Source organism: Macrobrachium nipponense, chromosome 3 (assembly GCF_015104395.2).
Source record: "Macrobrachium nipponense isolate FS-2020 chromosome 3, ASM1510439v2, whole genome shotgun sequence".
Lineage (NCBI taxonomy): Eukaryota > Metazoa > Arthropoda > Malacostraca > Decapoda > Palaemonidae > Macrobrachium > Macrobrachium nipponense.
Genome location: NC_087202.1, coordinates 104,549,487 through 104,570,726, shown reverse-complemented (window position 1 = coordinate 104,570,726; position 21,240 = coordinate 104,549,487).

Below are 21,240 nucleotides of genomic sequence, written 5' to 3'. Positions count from 1 at the left end.
AGAGAGAGAGAGATAGTAAAAAATCTTGAAGCAAATAGCCTTTAAAAATTATTAATTAATATCTCCCATAGAACATCGTCAGTACACGACCCTTACAACCTTTACAACCTTGACAAACGACATTGATGAAAATACAAGTAATAATGATAATTTTTCGGCAATATAAGGTTGCTATTCATTTTATGTGCAAGAAAAGCTGATATGTGGAAGCTGTTTTACATCTGACATGTTATCTACTATAAGTAAGCAACCACTGATTTTTTTGGTAGTTGGACGAAAGTTTACGTCGTCTCTCCCGTGTGTGTGTGTGTGTGTGTGTGTGTATATATATATATATATATATATATATATATATATATATATATATATATATATATATATATTATACATATATATATATAAAATATATATATAAATAAAGGTTTTTTGCCACGAAGGAAAAAATGAAAAAGCGAGATAGCCAAGTACTTTCGGTCCTGTTCGGACCCTTTACTGAGGCAAACTGATTTTACAGAGGACAACAAAGTCAAAAGAAGGCTTAATATCCAAACTGACACTACAAGATTAGCATTAAGGGCAATTTCACTCTACAGAAAGGAGGAAACACCTGAGGTATTATTAATGAAAAGACGAAAGATAATATAAATATATATATCGAGCAAGAGAAAGAGGGAGAGAGAATATCGAACCGGAGAGAGAGAGAGAGAGAGAAATAATAACTATATACATGTGGGGCTAACTTATTAGTAGTTCATTTATTTTAAGGTCCTTCATAAACATCTTACAAATATACCTTACAGACCTTACAGACCTTACATCTTGTTCGGGTTGCCCCAGGTCCCTCAGTGTGAGACACCTCTAATGTCTACCAGAGAGTTGCTAGTACATCTTCCGGTATATTTTGCATCTTCCAATCTTGGATGGTCTGGGATGCAGTTTAGATATTTGTCGAGCTTATTCTTAAACACATCTACGCTCACTCCTGATATATTCCTCAGATGAGCTGGCAACGCATTGAATAGACGCTGCATTATCGATGCTGGTGCGTAGTGGATTAATGTCCTGTGTGCTTTCCTTATTTTTCCTGGTATAGTTTTGGGCACTATTAATCTACCTCTGCTTGCTCTTTCTGATATTTTTAGTTCCATGATATTTTCTGCTATTCCTTCTATCTGTTTCCATGCCTGAATTATCATGTAGCGTTCTCTTCTCCTTTCTAGACTATATAATTTTAAGAATTGTAGTCTTTCCCAGTAGTCTAGGTCCTTAACTTCTTCTATTCTAGCTGTAAAGGACCTTTGTACACTCTCTATTTGTGCAATATCCTTTTGATAGTGTGGGTACCATATCATATTGCAATATTCAAGTGGACTACGAACATATGTTTTATAAAGCATAATCATGTGTTCAGCTTTTCTTGTTTTGAAGTGCCGTAACAACATTCCCATTTTTGCTTTACATTTTGCCAACAGAGTTGCTATTTGATCATTGCATAACATGTTCCTATTCATCATCACACCAAGGTCTTTAACTGCTTCCTTATTTGTGATGGTCTCATTATTAGGTCCCTTATATGCATATATCTTTCTTTCTCTGTCTCCATAATTTATTGATTCAAATTTATCAGAGTTAAATACCATCCTATTTACCTCTGCCCAATCATATACTTTGTTAAGGTCTCTTTGTAGAGCGTTCCTATCTTCATCACAAGTAATTTCTCTACTTATTCTTGTGTCATCTGCGAAACTACTCACTACCGAATCCTTAACATTATTGTCTATGTCTTCAATCATAATAACAAACAGTATTGCAGCTAACACCGTACCTTGCGGCACACCGGATATTACCTTGGCTTCATCCGATTTCTCGTCGTTTGCAATAACTATCTGTTTTCTGTTGTGTAAAAATTCTTTTAACCATCTTCCTACTTTATCCACGATATTGTGTTTTCTAATTTTCTTCGCTAATATATTATGGTCTACTTTATCAAAAGCTTTTGCAAAGTCTAAATAAACCACATCTGTTTCATTTCCGCTTTTCATATTTTTGAATATGTTTTCACGGTGGACTAACAGTTGGGTTTGTGTACTTTTTCCGGGTACGAAACCATGTTGTCCTTTATTAAACAAATTATTTTTTATTAAATGTTTCATAATATTTTTCTTCATTACCCTTTCATACACTTTCATAATATGTGATATTTAGGGACTCACCGGCCTATAATTTACTTGCCTCTAGTCTTGATCCACTTTTGAAAGTAGGGGTAATATATGCTAATTTGTGCTCATCATATATCTTGCCTGTATCTACACTTTGTCTTAATAATATTGCAAGTGGCTTTGCGATAGAATGAACTACTTTCTTTAACAAAATAGCAGGAATTCCATCAGGCCCTGCAGCAGCTCCATTTTTAATTTCATTAATAGCCTGCACAATATCAGCTTCATTAATATCTATGTCAGCTAAATATTCACTATTTTCATCCCTTACTTCTATATCATTATCTTCATTATCTATTCTAGGGGTGAATTCTCTCTTATATCGTTCTGCCAGTATGTTGCAAATTTCCTTTTTTTTCATTCGTTAACTCTCCCTTCAATTCTCAGAGGGCCTATTTCTATTCTTCTTTTATTCATCTTCTTCGCATATGAGTATAATAGTTTGGGGTTTTGCTTGATATTTAATAGGGTTTTTTCTTCCAAGACCCGTTTTTCATTTTCTTTTGATTGTATAATCTTTTGTTCTGCATTTTCTATCTTACTTTTTAGTTCTATAACTTTCCATGCATTTTTTTCTTTTGCAAGACCTTTTTTCCACTTTCTGATTTTCTGGAACAAGATCCTTCTGTCTCTTGGTATGCATGAATGATGTTTACTTTTCTTCTTCGGTATATATTTTTCCACTATTATCTCCAATATTTTATATAATATCTCCGTATTTACCCTTATGTCATCACTTACGAAAATGTTATCCCAATCTTTGTTTAATTCTTCATTAATTTCTGACCATTTTTATATTTTTACTGTAGAAGTTGTATTTTCCATATCCTTCCCACTTTTTCATTTCTTGCTTATCTCTATTTTCACTTGCTTTGGAATGAACTGTTAATTCTATGACATTATGGTCTGAAATACTCGCATTATAAACTATTATTTCTTTAACATAATTCATCTCGTTCACAAATATTAGGTCTAAAGTATTTTCCTTTCTTGTTGGCAGGTGATTTATTTGTTGAATGTTGTATTCTAGTAGCATATCTAATAGCTTTTCAAATTGCCTCTTATCTTCTGCACTACTATTACTCTCTTTTTTATATGTATAAGTACAACCACAATCTCCTATTCGTTCTTTCCATTCTACGAAAGGAAAGTTGAAGTCACCAGATAGGAGAATAGTCCAGTCCTTGTGATTTCTACATATATCATCCAATTTTTCAATTATTAAGTCAAACTCTTTAGTATTAGGAGGTCTATATATTACTATGTTCATCAATTTTTCAGATTCAAATTCTACCGCTATTAGTTCACATTCTGAGTTACTATATTTCTCATATATTTTTCCTTGTTTTTTGTCTTTCCCATATATTGCGGTTCCCCCTTGATTCCTATTTTTTCTATCTGATCTATAAGTTTGGAACCCTTTTATTTGATCATCATTCCCAGTCTCTTGGGAATACCAGGTTTCACTTATATTCATTATATCTATTTTCTTTTCATTTTGGGTTAGTTCTTCTAAGTACTCTATTTTTCTTTTTGAGTTACTCGTAACTAAACCCTGCGCATTCATCACTATGATGGTTTGCGTGTTTTCTCCTTCATTTAATACTGGTAGTAATAAGGATTTTCCCATGTCTCTTTCCTGTTCTGGTATGTTGTTCTTTTTTTCATTTCCAGAAATTCTGACATTAAAAAATCCAACTTTTCCATAATATTTGATCTTCCTTCATCATAATTATTAATTTTGTGTCTGAATCTGCAATTTTCTCCGTTTCTGCAATATCCTCTTGCATAATAAATACAGTTATTATCTCTTGAGTAGAATTTCGGAGCTGATGCTTTGAAATTTTTTGCTGACACCTCTGCATATCTCATTGGTGGTTTGCTTTTCTCTTTTACCTGATATTCTTGATTTCTCTCTTTATTTGTTTCTTTCTTATTTTGGATTTTATTACTTGGTTGGTTATTTATTTGATTATGATTCATGGCTACAGGGTGCATATATTTGCATTTTTTGTCGAACTTACATCCTTTTCCTTCTTTTAGGTTTTTACATATTTTTGGATGCAGATCTCTGCAATCATCCCCATATCCATCTAAGTATGCACATATCCAAATGGTACATTCCCAGACTAAGATTTAGGTTTTTTTTATCAGTGATTTGTATAATTGCCGATTCCAGTAAATTTCTTGAAACATAATCATTAGATCTAGCAATTACCGAGGTATCACCCCAATTAATACAATGAGATTTTTCACTCAGATGGATAAACCGTGCATTTGAAGTCTGGGCTTTTCTAACTGAATACATATGCTGCTTAATACGTACACATAAATTTTTACTTGACTGACCAACGTAAAACGATGGGCAATCCTTACAAGGAATTTTGTAAATGATGTTGTTATTTGTTACGGGACTATTCTTAATTAGTGCCAGTTTGGATATTAAGCCTTCTTTTGACTATGTTGTCCTCAGTCAAATCAGTTTGCCCCAGTAAAGGGTCCGAACAGGACCGAAAGTACTTGGCTATCTCGCTTTTTTATTTTTTCCTTCGTGGCAAAAAACCTTTATTTATACATAGCATCACGTTTTATATACTTCGTGATCAAAGTTATTCATATATATATATATATATATATATATATATATATATATATATATATATATATATATCCCTAGGAGGAAAAGGATCGACAGAAAGTTAGTACCAAGCTCTTTCGCTTTCCTGCAGGGATTGTCGAGGCACCCAAAGAAATAAAATATTCTGAAAAAAGCCATGTTGTCTGTTCAAGTATATAAACATACAAATTTCATTATTTAAGTATGACAAACCAGTTAAAATGATTATGTTATGTAAGATCTTGTAAACGTGTTAAACTTCAGAAATACACAGATTGAATATGAGGTGATTTACCCATTGATTGGGTAAATGAAAGGAGAGATATATATATATATATATATATATATATATATATATATATATATATATTATATATATATATATATATTTATAAAAAAAAAAAAAAACTTAAAACAACATTCACAGCGTAGGAGTGACTTCATGCTACTGCTGCAAGATGCAGCATACCAACACATGCAAAGACAAGCAACATAGTTTGACTGTGGTTCCTACAGCACGACAAATTAACACGTGACCAACCAGTATCACTTGTAAGAAATTAAAATTGTAGTTGGCTCATAACCGAATGACAGACCTATTTCTGACGCTAATAGAGACGAACTGATGATTCGATACAAGTTGGCCGAAGACCATGAAATCACCGGCATAGCAACCCATCAAATGAATAGTTCTAACTGTATCATGACATAGAGATAGCAGTTCAGATTATCACCCAGTGATTAATAATAACGAGATGACATAGCAATAAAGATTTGGAAAATCATATTTTTAAGAATCAACGGCCAACAAGTCATTTTCACTGACTATAACTATCTAGGCTATATTTAAACCTGAAATATAAAAATAAAACTGTAAATAACATGCTATCAAAAATAGGGCGCCATCTGTTACGGATAGCGGTTTCGAAGTGTAACTTTTTTTTTTCCTTTTTTGCCGCTAGACAGAAATTGTTCTTGCAGAATATTTGTACACAATGTTAAAACGTTTATCAAAACATAGCTAACCAAGTTCAAATGATTTAACCAAGAGCCATTATCTATTGAATTAATTGAAACATTAATTTATAAGAAAATCCTCCACTACCTCTCAAAGAAAGAAAAAGAGTTTCATGCAGCTCTGTTTGAGACAGAAGTCATTTGCTGATGGGTCTTGCAATAACATTTTTCAGACTATAATGTATTTCATTTCCAGGTGCTTCTTTTGTTGAGAATTCAATATTCAATAGACTCGGGATGTGCATTGTTGTAGCTTCCTTTCTTTTCTTCTAAAATTGTCACTGCTTGATTAAAGCTTCGATTTTTTCCATCAATACCCAATGTATTCATTTACCTCACGTTTCCGCGTAAGTTTAACGCTGATACTCTCATGTATCAAGTATCACTCCATTCATTGCTTGTGAGAATGCGTTATGTGGGAGACACTAATTAGTAAAAAGGAAAAAATGCGCCTAAGTTTCTTTGGCGCAATAGTTTTCTGTACAGCGTATAATGCTTATGAAACTCAGCCACGGCTCGGTGCTGGCTTGTGTTGTTGGCACCTATTGCGGTGCCAGACGCACGATGATGGCTAACTTTAACCATAAATAAGATTACCGAGGCTAGATGGCTACAATTTGGCATGTCTGATGATCTGAGCGCGGACGGAGAAACAAATAGCCATCTCATTAGTTTTCCTTTGCAGAAAAATAAAAGCTATTCGAGATGGAAAGAAAACTACACTGCCAAAGTTACCCAATTGTCATTCGGTGTAATTGTAACTTAAATATAGAATCAACAGTTTTGGGGAAAAAAAGTTCAAAAGAGAATAACATACTAGCCACTGAACCTCTTTGTCATGTCAAACCAAATCACCTGATATCCTGAAAACATGTTGAAATTTTTTTATGTGATTTGACCGTTTATTAAATACCACATTTCCTTGACTAATAAACTTTCTAAACTGATCTCAAGATTATCGAAGTACTGATTTGCAGTACATTCTCATAATAAGCTGAAAATGGCTATCAAAAGTAATATAAGCCAAACATGCTACAGGTGCTTCTATTGCACTGGCCCAGGCGTTTGATTGGATTGCCTATAGAAAGCCAAAGAACCTGGCAACACATCCTAGTAATTATTTTTAAAAGACAAATAATGCCTTCGTTCGCTCTAGTTTCGTTTTTGCTTGCATTTATTTTATATCCAAATTTATATTAAAAAAAAGATCCCGTTTAAAAGGCTTTCAGATTTACAAAGGAACTGTATCATCATCAAAGTTCTCCGACGAAAATGAGTGAAGATTTAATCGTTATCGCACTAGTCATTCCAATATTGTAGTTAGTAGTAGTAGAATTATCATGAAAGTATTTTTCGCAAACAACTTTAAAACGGACTTATGGATTTCCATGCCACTAAACACTAAGTGTTCCATTAACTTATTTTACATAAGAAAATTCGGTTAAAGCTGCGCTAAGCCATCCAACCATCCGCAAAAACGGTGACGTCGGTATAGCGTATCCTCCACTTCTTCCCCACCGTTATCCCTACACTAAGAGGTCGGTTGCCCAATGCGCTTTTCCTTACAACATCAGGAATGGTTTATTATTTGGCAAAGGGGTTTTTACGACCGCATGCCCTGACTGTCATCAACCACAGTTCCTGTCGGTGGGTCTCGCCTCTGACTAAAATGTCCACCAGCAGGGCAGCAGTTTCCAAAGTTATTGGCGGTGGGCCTAGCAGCTGTCCTTTTAGTCGCCATTTACGACACGCAGGACCTACGGTGATAGTATTATTACACCCTTAACACAGGATGGGTATAGCGTATCCTCCACTGTACCTTATCGTATGGTTGTTTGACTATAGTGAAAAGTCATTTTACCTATCCTGGGCCATACGAATCTTTTTAAAGCAAATTAATATATTGTATGATATATAAATAAAAAAAATACGTCATAAATCACCACTTACTCGAAACTGTCTGAGGAAAGGCAAGAAGTTGGTCTTTTTCTAACAGTAAACGGCTTAAATAAGCACAGTCAATTCAGTGTACTACCATAAATTAGGACATTCAGAAACACTGTGCTTTAGTAGCATGGAAATCCATACGTCGGTTTAAAAGTTGTTTGCGAAAAAAATAAGTATTTAGAACTGTAAACTGTGTTACCATCAATAAAAACATTATTATATATATATATATAATATATATATATATATATATATATATATATATATAAAGGATCTGTACAAAAGCTAAAATAACTTATGAATGGGAAGTAAGGGCGACTGGAAAAGCACATGTTATGGATAACGAAAAGGATGACTGATCTTGGTTAAGTTGTGGCTCAAGTTTGCGAATATATATCGATTCTAAAAATTGTAAGTCTGATCATTTTGGACAAGAATTAGATTTTAAAATCTCTCATACTTTATCTTTCGGTCAAGAATCCAATTTTAAAATCTCTCATACTTTTATCTTTCCTGATTACATCTACTACAGTATTCATGGATTGAGCGCTGCTGCTTGACTGCTAGCAAGGCTGCTACCTTGTTACTTGCTACGTTCTTCCCCTCCTGTCCTGTCACTGATCTCCCCCGCATGCTGTCAGTATCTTATTTTGGGCGCCTTCATGGGAACTACCAATTAAAAACCCTTTGTAGTTGGTGCAAGTGTAGTTATAAACAATATCAGAACGTAAATAACCACATACTTTGTCTTTGAATGGTAGATGCATTTTTATTGTAAGATCATCGTTTAAAACTAATTCAAACTTCATGTGTGTATAAAATCTACCAAAACAGTATTTCAATTCCCTGTCAGTTTATTCACCAGTGTAATTTGCAATACAAAACTAGTTTAGGAACTGTTACAAAGGACGCTCTAGGATTTTAAAGTTTCCAAAAATAGCCGAATGTCTTCGTAGACGAAACCAGTTTTGTATCCATTATTTGTGAAACATGAGGTTATAAAGCCTTGAAATGAATTGTTTTATTACATTACATTTGATACGAACACTTTTGGACAATGACTGGAAACCTCAAAACTTAATAATCCCGAGAAAGTTGGCTTCCTATAGAGAAGCCACTATCGGATTTGTCAAAGAAAAAATCTAAAAATGTTATCGTATTATTCACGTCCCGATCTAAAGTCTATGCCTGCTATTTAGGTAATGAAGACGACTATTAGCTTGGAGTTCACGTTCAAAAATTAAAATAGCGTAGTCTACAAATTGCTTACAGAAAATAAGTCTAAAATGTAAAAGGCAATCCTCCAACCACTTACTCTCAGGAAAGCCTACAATTAAATTAGCAAAGCTACCTGAAATCGTGCTACCCTTTGCTTCTCCATCTACTAGCAAACAACGCTCATCATTAAACATGGAGCAATCTTTACTTGTTGCCTCCAAAAATGAACTGAACTTGTTCCCAGGTAAATTTCTGAAAGAGTTTCCGTACTTATATATTTCATTCACAGATATGTCAGTGGTTCTATTAAGAGTTATGTTAAATAATGATTCAGTATCGAAACTGCCTTCAAAATAATTGCGGGGTATATTCAAATTCCGTAAGTCATTAATTATATAATTCATATGAATCTTTCAGAGAATAAGTACCGTCCGTTATAGTGTTCAAATCGATAATTATATATATTATAGGACTTCGTGTAATGAGATGCAACAAATGATCTCTAAGGAATACGTTCGGATTTGAGTGTTTTCTGTAATGCTTATAAGACTGCAGGGGAACCTCCACTTCCATAACAGTTGTTGCTGGCAGAGAGCACGTCTAATAACCTCCTCCAGTTTTTCCCATCTGGCTTGAAATCAGTGATTAAACTTCATTGTTCATATCAACCACTGTATCTGTGATCGAGACAAGAAACTTACACTTTCACCTATCACGGCTTAATCATACCTCGCTGGTCATTATCTTATCCCATTTGTCATATATTCAGTCTTTGTTCGACTTCTTTTCATCTCTCTACTTTCTAACACATCGCCTTTCTAGGTAGCCCCTTTCTAGTTTCTGCAATCGAAACAATGTCATTAAGGGATCTTCTCTCTTACATCCTCAGCCATTGCGTCCAGTATAATACTGAACAAGAAGGGGCTCAGCACTGATCCTGCGTGCAGATGTACGTGATCCTGGAGAATTGGTTTTGACAGATGTTTAATGGACGAATACCCTTCCTGACTCAAACCCTCCCCATTCATCTGCACTGGGACAGGCAGTGAATTGGCCTAGCTTGCCCTAGTGCCTCCCCCCCAGATGCTGAAGCCTTGCTGAGGATGGGGGGCATAGGGTTCAGCAGTTGGGCTCTGATGCCTGGTGGGAACTGCCCAGCTGTTGATCCAATTAAATAAGTCAGCCCTTATTCTTTTACTAAAAACATTTCATCCTGCTTCCTCCCCCTATAAGGTATTGATTTAATGTTGATGACTTTTGGCTTGGTTTTGAACATCATTTAGAATTATTCGTGGGTTTTGAAGGAGGATGAGGATGGACGGCATGCCACATCACCCGTAGAACTCGAGTACCTGACATGGTCGAGCGAGGGGAAAGTTTAATGTCAAACCCTATCCTCAGTGCCGGATGTGATGTCGACGGACATCATGACGCCTTAGCACTGGAGATAGGGTGTGTATCTGGTAATTACCCCTAGGACGACCCTAATTAAAGGGATGACCCGTCCTTTAAGTGTGACTCCATGGTCGGTATGGGGAATATCTGGATGAACAAAGTTTTCATGTTATATGGCAACCCCCCCCCCTCCCATTTCTGCTTTAGAGCCATATGTACCAAAAACTCTATCTTAAAAGAGAACATTTAAAAGAATAACTATGGAAGGTGTTTTCCTCCTCCAGTGTGGTCTCAGTATATCACACTCAAAATAAGCAAAGAAGTTACCCCTTTAAGTGACTTGGTTATAAACCGTTCACTGGCGAAAATTCTTGGCTGTGACAATCCCCGATTCTAGGTCGAAAAAAAAATCATCGTAAAGGCTAAATCTGAAAAAAAAAAAAAACTACTTGAAACTACAAAACTTGGAATTCACCACGTAAATGCTTCTGACGAGGCCCATTATAACACTAGAATTGGAACCATGTTGCTGGATAAACTTAGAATTGAAAATGGCACCAATGAATCTGTATGTGAAACACTAAAAGAAGTCCTGGAGGATCAAAAACTTAATGTTAAATCAGTTATTGTTTATGAGAGAAAAAGTGCTAAAACTGGAAGAAGTCTGAAAATAGCTAAAATTATTTTTTCACAGCAAACATTTCCAACATATATGAAAATAGGAAATAAAAGAATAGCAATTAAAGAAGAACATCCAAAACCTATGCAATGTAAGATTTGCTTGAAATTTGAACATACAGCGAAATGATTCAAGTCTATGGGCTTAACTAGATGCTTTAAATGTGGCTCCTTGGAGCATAGTAGTGATGAATGCACCAGCCTTTAAAAAATGCTTTAGCTGTAATGGTTCGCGCCATACTTATGTAAGGGAATGTGTATATTTCAGATATTTCCAAGAAGCCCTTACCAGATCAAGAAAATTTGGTATAACAGTTAAGGAGGCTAAGGAAGACATGAAGGAAGAAGGAATGCAACTTCCCCACAAAACATTTGCAGATACACTCAAACACTAAAGCAAAATGATATCCAATTATGTCTCAAAAGCTACCCAATCTTCTTAAACCAGAAATCAAATAACTGTAAAAAAGAATCAGATAAAACAATACAATGGAGATAAGTAACAAGTTCAAAGTACTAGCCAACCTTGCAGTAGATGATCATCTTAATGAACAGAGAGAGGACATCTCTGATAATTTGCACCTTAACAAATGCCAAAAGAAAGAAGAAAATATATCTCAAAAGATAATCCATGACAAAAACAAACCAATGAATACAGAAGAAATTGAGGAAATACTAAGAGAACTAGATGGACCAACAGTGATAGGAAAGAGACCCAGAACACTCGGTGAAACATCCTCACCTAAGAAAGAGAACAACATTCATAGTCCGAATAGTAAATGTCTGAAAACTTCCAGTTCAGAAGAAACCATTGTTTATACCACCGATAGTAAAGACCCTTCAGAAAATTACTCGTCTGAAATGGTTTCACAGAAATCTAAGGAATCTACAAGAAAACCAAACATAAAACAATATAAGTCACTAGTACGAGACTATGTTATGCCACCAGATTATACCAAAGGTGCTAGAAGCAAAATTCCGTTGTACAGGATCAAAAATATTATCAAAAGTTCCATTTCAAAAACTAAAGTGGACACAGTTCTCTCATCTCAGGGTCGTAAGACCGATGAAAATAAGTAAGATTCATTTCTAAAAATAATAAGGACACTCCCTCATTCACATTGCAATGGAACATTCGAAGCATTAACAAAAACAAGTTAGAGTTACTTAAATTAATTTATGAATATAGCCCAATATGTATCTGCCTCAATGAAACATTTTTACCTATTTCCTCCAGTTTTACAAATAAATTTTACACATGTTATCAACCTCACTCTGCTAATCAGCAAGGTAATATGATTCTCATTAGAAAAGATGTACCTTTCATAATATATGATCTTTCATCTGAAATAAATGGCTTAGCAGTTCAGATTCAACTAGAGGAAATTATAACGACTTGCTCTGTATATCTACGTCCAAATGATAATATGGATTTAGAAAAGTTGAATGACTTAGTCAAGAAGCTTCCCCAACCAATGTTACTTCTAAGAGATTTCAACGCAAGACATTTATCATGGCATGATGTAAAATCAAACTCCAGAGGCAACATCATACTTGATTTTGTTATAGATAATCAACTCCATATATTACATAAAGACAAACCAACTCGTTTTAACCAACGGACTCTCACATAGATTTGTCCTTGTGCTCACAAGATCTAGCAGACAAATATTTTTGGAACACTTGTGGTAGTGATCATTTTCCTGTTTTGATTAGTATTCTGAATTTCACTGTAGTGATAGCAATTAATAAATTTAATGTTAATGAAGCCAATTGGGAAGATTTTAGTGAATGCACGAAGAATGTTCCATTGTGGGATAATAATTTGTACATAGAAACTATTTTGGTTATGTTTTTAGTTCTGGTAATTGATGCTGCAGAGTCACCTATACCATTTGTAGCACAAGTAAAGATTAAATGTCCAGTTCCTTGGTGGAATGAGGAATGTAAAAAAGCAAAGAAGGCCCGTAGTGAGAAACGATTCAGATTACATAGATTATAAAAGGTCATGTGCTGTAGCAAAACGAACATTTAATGAAGCACAAAGCAAATCTTGGTGTAACTACCTAAAATCGGTGTGCAAAGATACACCCTTAAGTAAGACATGGAAAAAAGTGCATAAAATACTAGGAAAGCACATTCGATCTCATGTCCCAGTTTTGAAAATTAATAAGCAGATAAATGATCCTAAAGAGGTAGCAACTTGCCTAGCAGAACATTTAAGTAATATCTCCAAAGGTTCGTCAATCTAATCTTTTCGTTTCATTCAAGAAAAAGAAGAAAAAATGCCAATTAATTTTGAGACTGATCAATATTATTCATACAATGATTGCTTTACCATGGATGAACTTTCATCGGCATTATTAACATGCTCCAATACAGCCCCTGGTGAGGATATGATCACTTTTGAAATGTTGAAACACCTTCACCCAAACAGTTCACAATATTTATTAAAACTGTATAACAAAATATGGGTTGAAATATATTTCCCGCAATATTGGCGGAAAGCACTGGACCTTCTATTCTTGAAGCCAGGCAAAGATCCTTATGACGCAGACAGCTACAGACCAATAGCATTAACAAGCTGTTTATGTAAATTGTTTGAGAAAATGATTAACAACAGATTAATCTGGTATCTTGAAAAGACAGGATACTTTTCCGTTTCACAATATGTATATAGAAAACTAAGATCTACCCTTGATCCTCTTAACTTTACTTGCCACCGATATTGGGAAAGCATTTGCTTCAAATAGCTATGCCGCAGCCATCTTCTTTGATATGGAAAAGGCCTATGGCAAGACATGGAATCATCAGATTTTAAAAGAAATGCATTATTCTGGACTGAGAGGATTTTTACCCTTAAACATAGTACAATTTTTAAAGGAAAGAACTTTTAAAGTTAGATAAATGGTGTTTTATCTAAGGAGTATCCACAATATGGAGTTCCACAAGATAGTGTTATGAGTACCACCCTTTTTATCATGGCTATTAATAACATTACAAAAAAACTACCAACTGGTGTACAGTGTTCATTATATGTAGATGATTTTGCCATTTGGATCATCCACTCTAATATATGTACAGGACAAATCATACTACAAAAATCTCTTGATCTTATCGTATCGTGGACTACTACACATAGATTCACTATATCGGCAAGTTAAACTGTAGCCATTACTTTAACAAATAAGAAAGCTGTACCGAAAATGAAATTGCTACTGTATGATAAACCAATTAATTTTGTTACTCATACCAAATTTCTTGGGTTGCATTTTGACCAACGAATGATTTGGAAATTTCACGTTAATTACTTACGTGAAAGCTGTAGTAAAGTACTTCATCTATAGGAGAACTTGTCACATACCAAGTGGGGCTCAGATAGAAGAACATTACTCTATTTACACAGACTTTGATACTGAGTAAAATTGGTTATGGGTCGCATCTATATGCTTCTGCATCTGCAAGTACATTGGAAAAATTAGATACTCTTCACAATGCAGGTTTGAGATATGCTACGGGTACATTTAAATCTACACCTGTTATTTCTCTATGTAGTGAAACAGGTCTGTGTTCACTTGATCAAAGAAGGGTCGAATATAGTTTAAACTTCTATTCGCGGACATTGAGATACCCATCAAAATTGAGTAGAATTATAAATAATAACATAATTCCAAAAAGAACTGGACCACGATCATTTTATCCATTTGTTATAAGACTGAAAGTATACATAGAGAAATATAATATTCCACCATTAAAATTCCTGAACCATTTACCAAATTCAACACCTTTTTGGAAATGGAATAAGCCTCGTGTGCCATGAGTTATTCGATATAAAAAAAGTGGAAATTCCAAGTTACGCTGTCAAACAAATTTTTTTGGAACACTAAGAAATTCATGCAAATACTATCTTTATACAGTTTGCTCAAAAACTGATGCTGCTGTGGGGTTCGCAGTTATTGCAGGCGAAAAATATTATCATGGAGGAATGCCTATTTATAGTTCCATATATTCCACTGAATTAGCAGGAATTTCATTGGCTCTGTATAAAATCCCTAGAACTCCCAGCAAACATTACACTATATATAGTGATTCAAAAAGGGTTATTAGATTCTGTTAATCATCATCACCCTGCTATTAGAGCAATACAAGAAAATATTCATTTTTTAAGCATTCGAAATATCAAGATATCCTTGTGGTGAGCACCAGGCCATGTTGGAATTGAAGGCAATGAAACTGCTGATAAAAATGCAAAGGAAGCAGCATTGAATGATAGAAATAAAATGTACAAAACATATTATAAGGTCTCTAAAATTTATTTAAAATTTATTTTAGATAAAATCTGGGGAGACCGATGGTTATCACTTGAAAATAACAAACTTAGAGGGATAAAGACCACAATAATTTCTTTTAAGAATTCTATACAGAAACAGAGAAACCATGAGGTTGCTTTATGCAGGCTGCGTAATGGGCGCACAAGGTTAACCCATGGCTTACTGAGTCTAATCAGCCTCCTCCAGAATGTGATACCTGTCAAACCAGAATAACCGTGAAACACGTTTTAATGGAATGCTCTGAGTATTCACATATTAGATATAAATACTTTGGATCATCTCCTAAAATGCAGGACATTCTAGATGACGACTCAAATGTTTGCAAGGTTTTTAAATTCTTAACAGATTCAGATCTATTAAAACATATATAAATAATTTTATTAGATACAGATCTATTAAAACATTGATAATTTTTTCATACAGATTTGTTTTAAATGTGTACAGTAGTGTTTTATCTATTTATTTTTTTAAACTAAATTACTAAAAATATATTCTATTTAATATGGTATTTCTAACAGATTTTATCTGCATTAAGCAGCCGGTTGGACTGAGCCGGAAATGGCTGCTTAAACAAATAATAATGATAATAATATTAATAATGATTGCCCTAGTGCCTGGGATGTTGTCGAGTCGCAAAGTAAATAAGAGGTTGGAAACGTAATTTAAAAGTGAACAAGATGTTGGAAACACAAATGAAAATTTTTCATTAAATCTGTATGGTCCCTAAAAAGTGTCATAATAGTCTTGTTAGAAAGAGCACCATCATTTTCTAGCTGATATGTGCGCGCGCGAGCACGTTTTCTCAACATGTATGTGAAGGTGTTTGCATTAACAAAAAGCCTCCTTTAAGAAACTAGTAATTCACTCCTCCGGTTTTATCTGTCAGTGTGACCTTGACAATAAAGAAGAAGAAAGGAAAACAACGGAGTGTCACAAGGGTCTACCTGATTTTCTACGGGGCCAGTCTGATGTACCGGTGATGCCGACATCTTTAAGCCTTGTGACCTACTTAGCAAGTCCTTCTCCCTACTAAACGCTCCCTCTCCGATTCTGAGGGGAGACGATTGAGTGGGAAGGGCATTGGAGTAGATGGGGGAACACTGAAGTGGAAGGGTATGCTCTGATGTAGGTCTATCAGGAACATACACTCACGCGTTATATGCGAGGAACCAAATCACTGTACTTTTATTTTCACTTTAACATTCTTAATAAAGAATTGTTAAAATTCGAACTTCCGATTTGATACAACATCGTCATATTTAAAGTTGCTATGTGTGCGAGAAAAAATGTAGTTATACATCACTAAAAGCAGTTCTTTTGAGTACTTGCACACTCAGGTTAACTGTTCTTGCAAATCCGCTTGAAATTATCAGTGACTTGTGAAAATCTTCAACCGAGGTGAGGCACCTTAGAAAGAAATCACTACGATAGTTGGCAGAGTTAAGAGATAAAAGTGCCAACAAAAATAAAATCAAATGAAGTGGAAGGTGAAAGCTGCTAAACGAGTGTATACAGAAATGAGAACATCGAGAGAAAGCGAAAGGAAGGTTATGGAATCATAACACATACAGGGCAGTTGAGGAGATCCTTCAACCTTTGGGTGAGGTCATGTGATGATACCATAGGTATACACAGAACAGCCGAGAGAAGAAACAAAATACATGGAAAATTGTATAAGGACAGGCAGAAACGTTTATGAAAGATAAAAGTAGAGAAGTTAAAAGTTATAGATAAAACACTAACAGAACTAATGAAGATACCTGAAAATTACTGTGGAGTAAATGGATATACTCTGAAGGCTATTGATATGTCTGTCAAGCAAATGAAGATTTTAACCTCTATGAAGGTTGGTCGAATCACTGGCAAGATGAAAACATCATCGGGAATAACTAACGATTCGTTAACAACAACAAGACAACCAGCCACTGATAAGCTGACCCAAGATATAGGGTGGCTACAAATGAAGTTTTATGTCCATTCGCTCTATTTTGGGAACATTATCGAAGGGAAATTATTATTGGAAAATGATCCAGTGGCTGGTAGACGAGCGCCTAACAGTATGTATCAACGACTTCACCTTCAGTAAAGCGAATTAGACGTTGCACTACATTTCTAGCATAATATTTGCGTACTACATGAGACGATAGTTTATAATTTTGTTTCAATTAACATACCTATGCAGCTTGTTAGGACTATACTTGCAGCTTGGAATTATTGCATGAAATTTGCAAGCTATATGGGAGAACTCCAACCTCTCGGCTTTTGTTAAAGATCCCCAATAAAAATATCTAAGCATTATCAGGAAGGTGCTTTATCAGTGATGTTATTCTTTCCTTTCAGCGGTTGGCAACAAGGCGTGTTTCCACTCCCATATTGTTAAGCTGTAACTGTACTTTTACTTTCTTATCTAATGACTAGGTTTCGTAGATGGTGCATTGGATCTGAAATATCTGGAAAATGTTCCCTAGGCTTATAAGCAACATAGGGTTTGTTATTAGTTGAATCTTTATTTTCAAGGACAGTGAAGGTGAGGGACATATTCATTACAGTTTTCTGGTATTTTCACATACTTAGCTCAAGCACGTGTTTGAATTAATTCTATTTGCATGGGGCATCCAGGAATCTCTCTTAGTCCTTTTTATGTTAGTGCCAATGTTTTGGTTCAGTTGCATATGTTTAACAATATATGTTAGGGAGTAGTGCCGTCAGTGCACCTCTGTCATTCCTTTCACTGTACTTCAGTTCATATTTGTCTTCCATCTTAATTTCCACCCTCTCCTAACAATTGATTCATAGTGCAATTGCGAGGTGTTCTCTTGTTACACGTTACAAATCTTTTTACTCTCTATTTCCATTTCAGTGCTGAATGACCTCAGAGGTCCCAGCGCGTGGTCTTTGGCCTTGAGTTCTTTATGGTATTCTATTCTCAATCCTATATTTTCCTGGCCTCCAAGGTACTGCAGCATGGGTTACCCGCTGATTCAGGTATTTAATCATAAGCAATGCTTATAATCTTTTTCTCCCAAATGCAGTTATTTAAAGGCTGTCCTTTAACCGAATTGTCCTTAAACTCAGAGAATTTTTCCCATAGGAAATAATGGAATAGCATTAATTTTTTTCCAGACTTTGGAAAGGGCAGTCCCCTTCCATAAAAACAGCAGGCAACTGTGCTTCTGGGGTGGTTTCGTTTTTCTTTATCTTTCTACTGCTTTCTTCTTTAGACTCACTGTTTCTCACTAAAAACCTGTCAGTGATGTTTATTTATGTTTGCATTGTAGAGTGCTCCCAAAGTACAATTACTGCATTTGGCACTCAAATAAGAAAATAACCTACACAGGCAAAGTGTAGCAGAGACATTCTTGGAGCAAGACCCACATGTAGACTGAACCCATCTCTTTGTTTCAGCTGGGAACCACACACATGTGATGCCCATAATCTCATTGTCTTGTCCATCCTTAAACCGACCAAAAGTCTGTTACATAACTGCATTTCTCTCGCACTAAACTTTATTTTACTTAATGTCTGTTCAGCAAGACATCCATTATATTAACTAAGGACAATTCAGAAGGGGGTTGGTACTGATTTTAAATGAGCTGGGCCATGTTCATTTCTATAATGCTCATTTACTGACATTAAATAATCAATAACACTGTAGGGTAGCCAAATGCTCATTGCCCTTGATAAGAACTTTTCGTAACCAATTGACCTTTAAAGATATTATAATAGGCCTTTCTAGCTGTTGGTGCATACAAGTTGGCAGTTTGCTATGTACCACATTGGAGTGGGTTGTTTACTCTCAGCAGTTCTAAATTACATAAGATTGTCCCTCTCGAATTGAGACCCCCTTGATGTGGTGAGGGGGCTCTTGAACCCCAGGAATTTGTTCCCGTGTTCAAACGCAAGAGTCCCATACATTGTTTTATATATATATATATATATATATATATATATATATATATTATATATATATATATAATATAGAAAACAATGTATGGGACTCTTGCGTTTGAACCCGGGAACAAATTCCTGGGGTTCAAGAGCCCCCTCACCACATATATATATATTATATATATATATATATATATATTATATATATGTATATATATATATATATATATTTGGAATGAATTTTGTGGAACTTTCCACTTGTAAAATCTGTTGGACCTGGCAAATGGGAAAAGATATCATAGCTTGGAATGGGTTTGTATCCGAAGCTAAATAGTGGGAACTGTGGTGGGACCATCAACTGCCCGATAATGTTTGGACCTAAGTTTTATCAGGCGGAACTATTCTGCAGGACTAGACCACGGATCCCAGGGGGATCTGGTTCTGGGTTTAGGACTCTCGACATTCTATCTGGTTGTATGGGAATGATTGTATTCTTGTAATACTCTCAGTCTTAGCAAGCGGGTCTGGCTTACACTTAGGCCACTCTAATTATGTTGAGCCATCCCCGGTGGGGTAGGGTAGGGACGTGGACATTTGGGAGTCAGTTTCTCGCTTGTGCCATTAGTGGAGGAATAAACTCCATGAAAGTTTAGGTTTTTAGGTTTATTTTTTTCTCTCTCTCTTTTCAGTCTTTAAGAGTTGTAGGAATAAAGATTCGAGTACCCCTGGGCCCTCTGATGATACTGTTTTGGCGCAGATGAAGACCTTTGCACCCATCTTGGAAACTGAAAATCCCCCAAATATTGATGAACTTGGATCGACTTTGAGACATGAGGCATCTGCTGAAAATGCAGAAAAATTGGTGGTAACTCTGGAACCATTTATTTGCCCAAGTATTGAGACTGGGGAAGATAAATCTACTTTCTTCATTGAGTCTCTTCCATTAGACATGAGCTACGAAATAATAAATGAGGAATGTAGCAAATATAGAGCTATTAAGAAAATAGGAATTAAATTGGCAGACAATTTACAGTCCTGGCAGGTTTGGATAACTTTTTCAGATTATAAAGAGGCTTTGGTTGCCTATTCTGAATATAGGGAGTCTAGAAGGAATATCTCATGTGCTTTAGTAAAAAGGCCCCCTTCTAACCTAAAGGTATATTACCCCAAAAACCCAGACAACAAAATAATTAAAACTATTGGTAGCAAAAACCCCCAAGCCCGCAAAATGGCTGTTAGTATCAGTTAAAGAAAAGCGGGGTAACATAATACTATTCAGGAGACACTTGCAGTGTCAAGTAGGAGGCATAGTAATTCAAAAATTACACGCTTTGGGGAAAACAGCTTTTTGGTCCATGCAGAATCAGTGGAACAGGCAGGCATGATATCCAACTGATTACCCCAGAAGGAATTATCAAAGAAGTAAAGCCTCACTACAATTTTATCTATGCTAAAGGTGTCATAGTCCCAGAGATAGAAATTGTGAATCGTAAAAGGATGAACAGGAAGCTTTGCTTAAATCCCATGTAGATCACATAAGTGTGGGATATGGAAAGAAACTCTTAGCTAGGACAACTAAGTATAGTGATGTGGTGAAACAGAAATATAAAAATTCTAGTTCCCTCAAGAAACAACCAGCACTAAAGAAAGAATCTCATCCTTCTATGAGCAATCTAACTCCTCAGCTAAGGACAGGAGCTCCATCCCTTGAACAAACCAACTTCCTGGTTCAGAGCTTGAAATTTTTCAAGCTCCAGAGGCTTCCTCTGTGGGGGCTTCTCAAACCCCCTCTTTAGGGGTCTTTTAGGCTTCTTCAGAAGCCTCCCTAGCCTCATCTCCAGAGGCATCTCAGGCAATCTCACTTCCAGATTTAGAGAATCTTCCACAAGAAAGATTGCAGACCTTAGTACCTCATGGGGCAGAGGTACAT